Raw genomic sequence first — 10,772 nt, forward strand, 5'->3', positions numbered from 1 at the left:
CTTTAAGGGCAACACTTCGTTTAGGCTGTTCAAATGAATGGAAGTATACACCGTGTCTAAACAAGAATAGCTGTGCAAATATGTGTGTGCACTTGTGTTTGTCACCTCTTTAGGACCGTTTGTGTTATAAACACTGACCTTGTCAGAAGCAGTAGCCTTAATGGAGACCAAAAAAGGTTATTTTTGGAGAAACTGGTTAAGTTTGGGACACAAATTCGAAATTGTGGTCTGGTTATGGTTATAGTTATAGTTAGACAGTCAATGTTTACGGTTAAGGTTAGGGCTAATCCTTTGTCTAAGACGTCCAAATTAATGGAAGTCAATGCAGAGCCCTGAGAAAACCAGCTGCACAAACCTCTGTGTGTGTGTGTGTGTGATAAATGGATCCCTCTAACTGGGAAGGTGCCAGTTTCTAAACCAAATTATTTGTCCTTGCAGGGAAAACACATTAGTTTAGAGGCAGATTATATGTTATTCTTTCATCTAAGGTCACTAATAGAAAGCCATTATCAAAATGGTCTGGATTTCGCCGTAACGGCGCACAATAACACCACTAAACCAATGAAGGTCCAGTGAAAGGCCCCTGCTTTACAAGTAGAAGCTCTCAGTGCTAAATGGTGCTCGCCGTCCTTTTAAATGCATAATTTAGTAGCTATCTCAAATATTGATTCATCTCTTGTCCCGATGCACTATGTGGTCGCGAGAGAAGTATAGACACATGTAAGAGAACGGGATGTTTAGTCACTTGTGATTACAGGGTTTAACAGCCAAGTGGAGGACATTGTTTTCGTCGGCGCGAGTGCAATCCAGCCTTTGTCTTCACACGATAGATAGAGACGGGGGGGGAAATCAAATAAAGTCGAATAAAAGCCGCAGTTTATTAAAATATCAACGCAAGAGGATTCAATTCAGATGTTGGTCAATGGCTTCAAATGAAGTCATTATGTGACTGCAACATTACTGTCTATTGTCATTTTTAAAAACACTATTAATACACATGGAGAGGAGAAATCCTGTGACCTCAGATCAGACAGAACAAAAAAAATGAAAGAACACATACTTTAAAGCGGACCTAGACCGGAAGTTCCAATTAACGCTGTTTTTTTAGTGTGTATCTGCGTCATTACCTTGGTTAAGAAGCCCTGAAGGTTCTAAACCAGGGGTTCTCAAAGTTTTGATACCTGAGGGCCAATTTAGGAACCCAACATTGGACTGAGGGCCGCCAAAGGAAAAAAACAGAAAGAAATCCCATTTGTAATAATTTTAATGACCAGATTGCAGTTCTACAGTTTAGCGCTAAGTTATATAAGCGTTAATATAAAGTAATTTAAGCGTTAATATAATAACGCTTTTTACAATTTATTGGGTAATTACCCAGTATTTTGGCCATTGTTCTTACCTTCTAATTACAGGTTAATACCAAGTAACACATTTCTGTTACCATATATTTACTGGGTAAATAGCTCGTAATTGGGGGCTGTAGCTACCTGCTTATTACCAGCTTATAACCCAATAATACACTAAAATTCACCATATAGAAACCAGGTAAATACCCAGTATTTTTGTTTACACTTATTGGTCTGTATCCAGTAATGTCCAATAAACATTTAACAAGCTTATTACCTCCTGGATTAAAACTATCAACAGTAATTCATTGCGGGCCGCCATTGGGCCCCCGGGCCGCACTTTGAGAACCAATGTTCTAAACAAACAGTTCAGCCACTGCTGAGAACGCTGTGTTTTATTGTAATCTCGGGCTCAGCGAGATCTCTGAAAAAACCCGGTCCGGTTACGTAAACACCGGTTCAGCACCGGAACAGCAGATCGTCCTGCTCCGGGCACTAGTCCGGGCACATCCGGTTGCGTACATTGAACCGCAGAAGAAGAATAACGTCCGTTGTGGAGGTGTTTCACGAGCGACAGTGTCTTCTGACTCTGGGTCTGACTCCGGGTCAAAGGTCGTCAAAGGGACTGTGGCGAGGAGTCATGAAGAAGCTATTTTTAAACACTGTTAAAACAATGTTTTGATAATGAGTAGCAGTGCATCCACCGTTCCAGAGGGGGGAGCTGCGCTTCTGAGAGCGGGTGTGCTGAATATGTCACTTCCGGGTACTGGCCAATCACAAGACAGTCTGTCTTCTGGGTGTGAGAGTTGAGTCTCAAATCTCGCAGCTGGGCAACAGCGTCAGAAAAGAGGATTTCTATCGGCTCGTTTACAGCAACAAGGAGGTTTTTGAGCAAGTTAATGTATGTAAGTAGACCTCCATAACTAACATATGTGCAACAGGACCACTCTATGTGACCTTTAAAAAACTGTCTGTATCGCTAAAATATTTCTCTGGCTTAGACGGCCGCGACCCCAAGATGACGCCCGAGCGCTGTATCACAGCAACACTCGTCTTTAAGTGAAAGATATCAAGGTTCTATTAGATTCTATTAGGACGACTGCACTGGACATCATGTCACAAATCCCCAGCCTCCGTCTTTTCTCTGTAACCATAAGCCACGAGGAACGAGTCGCTCATCACTCAGACGTCGCTTTCATTTCTATTATGTGCAGTAAATCTGCAGAAGAACCGCTGATATACTGATGTGTGTGTGTGTGTTTTTAGTCACAAACACATAAAAGTCTAAAAGACGCCTCGCTCCTCACACGTGTCGCCTTAAAAGTGAACGCGATTAAAAATGATGCAAAAAGAATTTGACAGCGTTTTTGTTTACATTAGAATAAATTACTGCCATTTGTCACCAACCATTAGCAACTTGTGGCGACTTCACACACAAGCAGACAAACAAGCTCGTGTCGGGGCGAATATCGGTCAACGTAACACAGAGTGTTGACAGTGGAGAATGTTGTTTGGTTCCCGGGTTGAATCCATTGTTTCACGAGACCGTGAATTTTTCATAAACATGTTTTCTTGGAAGCGCGGCACGTCCTCCGTCGCCTTTAACAAGTTATTTTGCACCAAAGAATAATGTTTTCGTTAACCTATTAAAGCAGAGCTTTTCTACTGACAGCACAGCAGACGTATCATTTAACTCAGTGTCCTTTAAGCAAATATACAATCATAAACAGGCATCTAAGATAAATGAAGCAAAAATCTATGGGAAACCTTGATATCTATGTTATTTTTCTGTTCATATACAAAACAAATAGTTTACAGTTCCATCTGTAGAATCTATGTTTAAACTTAAAGGCGCATTATGTAATAAATCATAAAATCCTCCTAATATGTCACAGAGACTCAGGAATAATGTAAACAACAATAAACAACAACAGTACAGACAAAATATTTGCATTAAAAAAATATATTTTGCAGACTGCAAATCATGTTTTATGTTTTGAAATCATGTTTTGGCGTCATGTGGCGCCACCTACCGCTGTCTACCAATCATTGCAGTCAGTAGAGTCTCAGCTGCTGAGTGACCACGGGTTGCCAGTTACGCCAGAAAACATAACCCAAAAAACCACGGTATTTTGAATTTGATTGTAGTAACAGTTTTTGGCCACATTCTTACATATGGCACCTTTAAAGATGCTACGTCTTAATGTAAATATTCTTCCATTGGGTTAATTCTAAATTAATTATGTACATTATATAGAAAACCTACTTATTACAAGCTTCAATAAGAGATGAAAAAAACAAATAACTTTCTTCATAATTAGTTAAATCTTTCAATGTAAATTATTTTTTATCCAGAAAATACATACACAATAAAATGCATAGAGCGTACATAAATGTTCTGTAAACATGAATGCACGTCCTTTTTGTGCATTGCAAATAGTGCATAGATCACTTTAAAACAAATAATTATAAAATATAGTGAATATAGTAAATAAATTCAAAGAAAATGCAAAAAATTAATTAAAAATAAATAAATAATAACGTTTTAAATCAACAAAAACAGCGATCATGACATGTCACATGTCTCTTAAAGGCTCATATCAGCAAATATTATCACCTCACTAATACAGTGTATCCACTGGGCTCCAGATCTGTTGCATGGATTTGGTTTGTATTCAGAATATTTGACACAGAGCAGAAAACCAGACACAGACACCACTTACGTTTTTTCTTTTTCTTTCTTTTTTCACCACCTACACAAGAATAATATCAAACAGTAGAGTGCGAGTGCTCAAAACAAAGCCCGGACTCAGACTTTACAAGAGGCTTTTCGCCTGTCGTGCACTCACACGGCAAAGAATTATGAAGATAGAAGCTGCCGCTGCCGCTGCTGCTGCTGCGACTGAAAGGCGCCCAGTTTGCTCGTTTATGAGCACAGGATGTGAGTTTGACACAGCTGCACGTCTGGATTCACAGATACAAAACTATGACTTGATTTTTGGGCCAGAGTGAGTGTGGAACATCCTTAGTTACATTACTGCAGTGGAAGTGTTGTCCTGTCACTGTGTTGTGTGAACTCTATAGCGAGTAAGTTAAGTAAGTATCCTGCATGGCTACTCACTGTATATATGCTGCATACACAGTGGTATTGAGCAAATGAACTGTAGGGTCACAAATGAGCAGCATTTGCAGCAGGTTGAACACATGTCAGTGAGCATCAGCCTCACGTAAAGTGTGTCCCTGACTGTGCACAGGCTGCCTATAATATAGACTTCTCTCAGTATGAGGTGTTTCGACCAGTGTCGGTTATATTTTAACAATCTAATGATGTTGGGCCTCCTCTGTTTTCCCCCGTTCTTTTGTTTTACTATTGTTTCCGTTGTGCGTCGCTTCCCGTCATTGAACCTGTGGAAAACACTCCTTTACGACACTCTTCAGCAGATGTTGGACTCAGACAAAGGCGTTTTGTCCTGCTTTTCTAACTGTGTTCGCCGTTGTCTCTTTGTGCCTCAAGGTCAAGTGACAATGAAATGACGTCACTCGCGAGAATATAAATAATATAAACTCCTGTTTCGGTGCCTGCAAGATCCTGATGTAACCAACACCGCGTTGACGTTTTATAACTGTGTGTTCGTCATCTGCAGAGGTGGAAAGAGAACTGAAATATTCTACTCAAGTAAAAGTACTACTATTTTTATTTTATTACTATTCATTTTACTTAAGTACAAGTAAGAGTACTGGTTTAAAAATGGGCTCAAGTTAAAAAGTTTCTTTATTGTGTCGTGCAAAATGATAAGGGAACACAAATGTCACATGAATTGTTTTTCCTGTCCTCATCGCTCACCTGTCCTGTCCGTGCACCTGTCCTCATAGTTCACCTGTTTTCATAGTTCACCTGTCCTCATAGTTCACCTGTCCTCATCGCTCACCTGTCCTCATCGCTCACCTGTCCTCATCGCTCACCTGTCCTGTCCGTGCACCTGTCCTCATAGTTCACCTGTCCTTATAGTCTACCTGTCCTAATCGCACACCTGTCCTGTTCGTTCACCTGTCCTCATCGTTCATCTGTCCTGTTTGTTCACCTGTCCTCATCGTTCACCTGTCCTCATCGCGCACCTGTCCTCATCGCTCACCTGTCCTCATCGTTCAACTGTCTTCACCGCTCACCTGTCTTCATCGTTCGCCTGTCCTCATTGTTCATCTGTCCTGTTTGTTCACCTGTCCTGTTCGTTCACCTGTCCTCATCGTTCATCTGTCCTGTTCGTTCAACTGTCCTCATCGTTCACCTGTCCTCATAGTTCACCTGTCCTCATAGTTCACCTGTCCTCATCGCTCACTCGTCCACATCAAGCACCTGTCCTCATCGCTCACCTGTCCTCATTGTTCACCTGTCCTTATCGTTCACCTTTCCTCACACCTGTCCTCATTGTTCACCTGTCCTTATTGTTCACCTGTCCTCATCGTTCACCTGTCCTCACACCTGTCCTCATCGTTCACCTGTCCTTATTGTTCACCTGTCCTCACACCTGTCCTCATCGCTCACCTGTCCTCATCATTTTTTATTGGTATTATTTTACTCAGAAAAGGATGTGATTTGAAATGTATTGAAATACAAGTACTTCCAAAAAAAGATAAAGTAAAATTACACATTTTAAAAATGACTTGAAAAAGTACAAATACACACAAAAAAAAACATACTCAATTACAGTAAAGCGAGTGTTCATTACTTTCCACCTCTGGTCATCTGCGTCACCTGTATCCAGGCTTATACTGGATGATATATCACTATTTTATTTCATTTTATTTTATTATTAAATAACATTATTATATTTATGGTTATGGATCATGTTGCATTTAAGTCTTTTATTTTCCTAATGCTGCCACTTTGACCCATAACAAACCTATGGCTCATGTGTTTGTATGGTTGATAAAGGCAGCACTGATCCAGTTTACCATCATGGCAGTTACACACTTACACACTTACACGTTCGTCTCACAGTGATGAGCTCACTTCATGAGATGGACCTGAGGTCTATTACTATCACTGTGTAAATAAGCAGCATCAAAATGACAGCACACTCGTACGTCTCCTCCAAAACACATCACGGCTTCTAATGTGTCAGATTTGCGGCGCGGGCAATTTCACGACCAAATAGCTTGTAGGAGCGATAAGAGTTTCATTATTGCACAAACAAATCAAAAGGCGCCGAGCAGCATCATTCATACAAAAAAAAAACATTTCAATATTTCACGTGTTTTAATTTAGGTGTTCAACAAAGCGACAGAGAGATGCAAGACAGAGCGGGAAATAATGGAAAAGGTGGGAATAAGTGCACAAAGAAGGTGGCGTTTCAAAGGATATTGCATTTAGTCATTTCAGTTGCGTGTGCAATTTTGAAAACTAAAATTTAATCTAAACAACGTTGCAAGAAGGAAAGAGCTGCCCGAGGCTCTGTCCTACACTTCAGCTGAATACACGACGCATTAGCTTTAGGTTTTTAGCTTTGCAGCCAAACACAATGGACGACAATCAGGTTCATATCTTAGTTAATGTTTAGCAGAAGAGAACTGAGGTTAAAGTAAAGTCGTTTGCCTCGTTTACATCAAGTTCTAGAAGGTTAATCTTTAACAGAGACGTCACGAAAGACTGTATTGTATAGATGGAATCACAAGAAAACAAACATTGCAACAATAATGTGTTTGTGTTGCACTTATAGTATATTACACATTATTGTTGCTGTTGCTCGGCCCTATATCTATATGACATCCACAGCATTTACACAGCTGCTGTGTAATTCAAGGCCAAAACATCTAAATCTTATTTTCTTTCTCTTTCTGTGTCTTTTCCAATCGTTCAGCCTTGTGCACACACAAAAGGGACAAATCGTCATAGACTTAGCAAAGAGTAAGCAAGTTCAACTGACAATGAGCAAGGTTGATTATAATCATATCACAGCATCGGAAGCAAAACAGAGGTTAAATAAAACTGAATAATTAAAGGGACAAAATGTAGGATTTCAACCTTCAAACTAGAACTGAAGTTCCCCGACCATCTTGCTTTATTTTAATTCAGGGACACACTTTGTGCCAAATAATTCAACATGAACAATTAAATATCAATCATATTTGATGTCTGTGAGAAATATTATCATTACATCGTAAAGATTTAAACATTTGGCATTTATAGATCAACTTTGTTGGAGCACTGAGGCCACGCCTTTTAAGTTATATAAAAGTTTTTGGATCATTTTTAATCATTAACTTGTCTAGAGCATATGTACTAAGTTTGGAGGGGCTAGCTCAAACGTGCTAGGAGAATTTCCTTCAAATGCATACACGAGTCATTTTTTGTTTTTTCCAAAATGGCCGAATTCTGGGTGGGCGGAGCTAATGAAAGTACATTAGAAATTTGTTTGGAAGCACGAGAGCAACAACTGTACCACGTTTGGTTTGAAATTGGAACAACTATGTGCGACTTAGACACAAAAGAAAAAATTAAAAATGTAGCATTTTATGCAAATTTGACCACTTAATCTTGCATCAAATATTACCAAAAAATACCTCAAGAAAATGTGAACTGAGCTTTTTCCTGACGTCAAGCTTTGTATGAGAATAAACTGCGGGCGTTTGAATAAACACTGGACACAAGAGACTGACGCATTTCTGTCGTGTCCAATCAGGTGTAAAATATTTTAAAAAGCATTGCCAAAAGTTGAAATATTGAAGATTTCGGGAAAAAGATTTGTCAAAAGTTGAAACATTACATCAAAAAAAAAAAAAAATTTAAAATAGTAATAATTTAAAAAAATGATTTAAACATCAAAAGTTAAGGGGGTAAAAATGAGATAAAACAAATTGGCAAAAGTTGAAACATGACATTTTTGAAAAAAAAAAAAAGAAAATAATAATTATATTATTATAATAATAAATAATAATAATTTAAAAGACCTTGGTATTTTGAATTTGAATGTAGTAACCGTTTTTGGCCACATTCTTACATATGGCACCTCTAAAGGGGAAAAAAATGTAATTTTTTTGCAAAAACAATTGTCAACAGCTGAAACATTACATTTTTTTGTGAATAAAAAGTCAAAAAAATTAAAAATGTTTTCCTTCTAAAAGTTGAAACATTAATGTTTTTGGAAAAACAATTGTCATGGGTCCAACTCCACCTGTATCGTACCAATACTTCGGTACCTGAAGGAAAGGATACTGAAAAATGGAACGGTTGGGGCTGAATATTGGATTTTTGTACTATTCCTAATGGAAATGCAGAAAAAAAAATGGACCGTACCAAACCATTCCACGCTATGGAAACATTCTACTTTTAGCCTTTTAGTCACTCTACTGCTCCTGTGATCCTGAACAGGAAGTCTGCTGAGGTTATTACTCTTAAGCAGAGACATAAATAAATGATTGAATAGTTTTCTGATTTCAGTATGTTTCACAGAGTTGGTGTTCCTCATGTATTCTTGTTCCGAATTATAATTACTTCATATTATTTAAAGGTTTTTCCTACTGGAATAATTGCACCATTAACAGTAACAGGAACACATTCAACGCTTAAGACAGTGCACATGCAGCACTATATTATACAGTTTCCTTCCTTTGATCTAGTTAGTCTCCTAGGCATTGGTAATAGACCCATCACAATTGGGGGGGGGGGGGTGGGAAATTGCAACACATTTCAATAAAAGTAATTGGTCCTCACGCAGACAAAAACAGCCCCACATTTGCTGTCACCGTGTATACGGATACGAATGTAATTACCTTCTCTGTGAAGGCCGCCTCCCTCTCTGCCTCCCGTGCTCTTGTATGATTATGTTTTTTCCCCCGTCTGTGTGTTATCTGTGAGAGAAGTGTGCTGCTGCGCTGATTAACAAATAACTGTGTGATGATGAGGCCAACAAAGTCCAGTTTGTGGCAAACGAGACTCTCCGCGTGTGTTTGGACGGGGAAGCCGAGGCCTTCTGGGAATTTGAGAAAGTGCTTATCGAGTAATGTCATTTTTTTTTTTTTACAGCCGGAGGGCCCCATTTTGCCGTTATATTATTATACATTTAAAGCCACATTTCCACTGCAACACGGTTTAACTCTAAACCTCTCTCTCGCTCTCGCATCATTTTTCGACATTAGGATTAAGCACCGTGGGGTGGATGGATGGTGTAGCAGGTCTATTCAGAAACGGCACAGTTTGACTCTTATAACTGTAATTAGTCCATCTCTGGGAGGGTCTCTCGATATCTTTACCTGCAGAATATGCCGGGGTAAAGTGCAGTCGCTTTGATGATAAAAGGGATAAAAAAAAAAAAGAAAAAAGGCAGCAATCAGGTGGAATGTCGAGCAGTGCGAGGCTGATGTGAGGCAGCCAGCAGAGGTCTAATTGGATGAAGGAACCCTGTTGCACGAGGCGTTCTTCCCTGAGAGTGCGTCGACATTTTACGGAAACCTCCCACGCTGCTTTCACTTGATTCAATTCATTTATTTTTTTTTCGGTTAAAACGATTGAAATATTGCCTCTTTTTCCCAATAAAGTGAAGACAAAGTGGCTTCGGGGGGAGTCAATCGGTAAAGCTCACATAGACCGGAAGTTCCAATTAACGCTGTTTTTTTTGGTGTATCTGGCGACATGACCTAGTTTATGAAGCCCTAAAGTTTGGAAACAAATAGTTCAGACACTGCTGAGAACACTGGGATTTATTGTATTCTCAAGTTCTAGAATGGTGACATAAGGATCCCATCTCCTGAACAGCAGATCCTCCTGCTCCGGGCACTAGTCCGGGCACTAGTCCGGGCACATCCGGTTGCGTACATTGAACCGCAGAAGAAGAAGCGACAGTGACTTCTGAATATGGCTCGGACTCCGGGTCAAAGGTCATAAAAGAGACTGAAGTGGCCATTTTTACAACAATGTTTTGATAATGAGTAGCAGTGCATCCACCGTTCCAGAGGGGGGAGCTGCGCTTCTGAGAGTTGACGTGCTAATGAAGTCACTTCCAGGTACCTGCACTCTTAGAAATAAGGGTTCCAAAAGGGTTCTTCTACAAGTGCTGAGGTTCTACCTGGAACCATTTGCTTCTGAAAAACCCTTTTCCCGAAGAAAGGGTTTTTCAAGGGTTCCTGGTAACACTAATGGTTCCAGTAAGAACCATTTTGATCCAGAGAACCCTTTAAAACCCCTTTCCTGAATAAAGGGTTTTAAAAGGGTTCTTGGTGGAACCCTCCAAAAGGGTTCTCATATGAGGACAAGCTGAAGAACCTTATATGGTTCTACTTAGCACTTTTATTTGTGGCCAATCACAACACAGTTCTGTCTTCTGGGGGTGAGATTTCGGTCTGAAACATCGCGGTTGACGAGAGCTTCGGTGAGGAGAGATTTTGATCGGCTGATTTGGAGCAACTAGGAGGTTTTTGACCATAAAAACA

The sequence above is a fragment of the Microchirus variegatus genome (assembly GCF_963457635.1).
Source record: "Microchirus variegatus genome assembly, chromosome: 6".
Classification (NCBI taxonomy): domain Eukaryota; kingdom Metazoa; phylum Chordata; class Actinopteri; order Pleuronectiformes; family Soleidae; genus Microchirus; species Microchirus variegatus.